Raw genomic sequence first — 1,887 nt, 5'->3', positions numbered from 1 at the left:
AATTTATTTTATGACTTAACGGTTCCATCTATTACTTTATTTGTGACTAGCTTTTGCCCGCGACTCCGTCCGCGTGGAATAAAAAAAAAGTAAGCTTATGTTTTCTTCCAGAATATCATTTACATCTGTACCAAATTTCATTAAAATCTATTTAGCCATTTAGGCTATAAACTCTAACAAACATCCATCCATCCATCTATCTAAACTTTCGCATTTATAATAGCAAGATAGTGGGTCTAAAAGGTGGGACGGATGAAACATTTTATTTCGCCTGTCCCCACGTGGGGACAGAGCCGGGTGACGGTTGAGAATATTGCGCGATATTACTAAGAGCGAGTGCCTTGAGTAAACTATTGCACAACTGTTTCGCTTTGATTCCTATGAACTACTTGATTTTGAGTTGTACATAAACAATTGAATTATAAAGCAATCGACAATCGCTCAGTTGTGCGACAGTTTAGTCAAACGACTGCCCGCTCTTCTAACGGCCGAATACTAAAAGTTAAACATAATACGCTTACAATCTGACAGATGCGTAATTTTAATGGTATTTGTAGTTTAAACGTGTTATTTAAAACATATATAAATGTCGTTTTTTAACGGGCGTATCCTTTTTAACTAAAATATCTCACAACTGTTGTGTTGTCGATTCACAATACAGTTTAGTTGCACAACTAATCGAGTAGTCTCATAGGAAACAAAGCGAAGTTGTGCGATAATTCAGTCAAACATGTCCTCTTAGTATTCGCCCGAAATATATTGTTTGTGTGAAAAATCAAGTACAAACATTGGTTATTATAATTGACGGCATTTTTACAATTTTTCAAACATTCCATTTTAATAGTAACATCTATACTATTATAATAAAGCGTAAACACACACTTCATTGTTACCTAAGATGTCAGCAATTACAACATATTTTTGAATAAATCTTTTTATAATAATAAGCCCTACACTTGCGTCACGCTTTAGGCTATATATTTTCACGCCACCAAAATTAGGAAGGTAAATATTTTGGATAAAAACCCTAATGTAGGAAAGAGACCATAAGTTGCTGCCAACATCAAGAAAGCAAGATTGCTAAGGTTTGTCATGTCATGTCATTTTGACATTTGCTATTGATAATTTCACAAATGTAAAGAATCAAATAAAATTTTCGTAATTTCATGCAGATGAAGAAGCATGAGAACAGCTAGTAATATAATATTATTTGATTCCAATTTAATAAAATAATTTGACAATTTTTACATGTCACTGTTCTTTTTGCGTGATTTTTTCATTTCTCATGTTAATTATTATTCAAATGTATGTGAGAATTGGTTTTAAACAAATAAAATATATTAATAGTTTTTAGGGACCAAAGACACCGATGTTTTATTTTATTAAAAATTGTGTCGATAAAATGTTTATTGTTCAATGCATTTTGTCATTTTTTTTGTTAATCGACGTTAAATTATGCTTTTGCTGTTGTGATTTTTATTGTAGTAAGTTTGCTTTTATTTTAAAATAAGACATACGTAATGTTGAGATTATTATGTTAGTATTCAAACATTTTAATTATACAGGCTGTGCTAAAATTGTTTTTTTTGAAAAATTAAATAAATAATTGTTATATCATATTATTATTACATTAATTTTTAAAGCATAATTCGTAATTAATTTATTTTTCTAATAATTTTTTAAATCGATTGATTTTTACAACGCCCTGTATTTTTTAGTTCTGAAATTATTTCGCTTTTTAATATTTCATTTAACTTTGTAAACAGAAATATATTTATTTATTGTATATTTTACGCTAATTAGTGATTTAATGTTTTGCTGAATGTTTTGTATAAAATTATCGTTTTAAAAAAAATAGAACCAAAGAAATAAGTTAACACAATAAAC

The sequence above is a fragment of the Papilio polytes genome, unplaced genomic scaffold (genome assembly GCF_000836215.1).
Source record: "Papilio polytes unplaced genomic scaffold, Ppol_1.0 DF822178.1, whole genome shotgun sequence".
Taxonomy (NCBI): domain Eukaryota; kingdom Metazoa; phylum Arthropoda; class Insecta; order Lepidoptera; family Papilionidae; genus Papilio; species Papilio polytes.
This window is presented reverse-complemented; position numbering follows the sequence as displayed.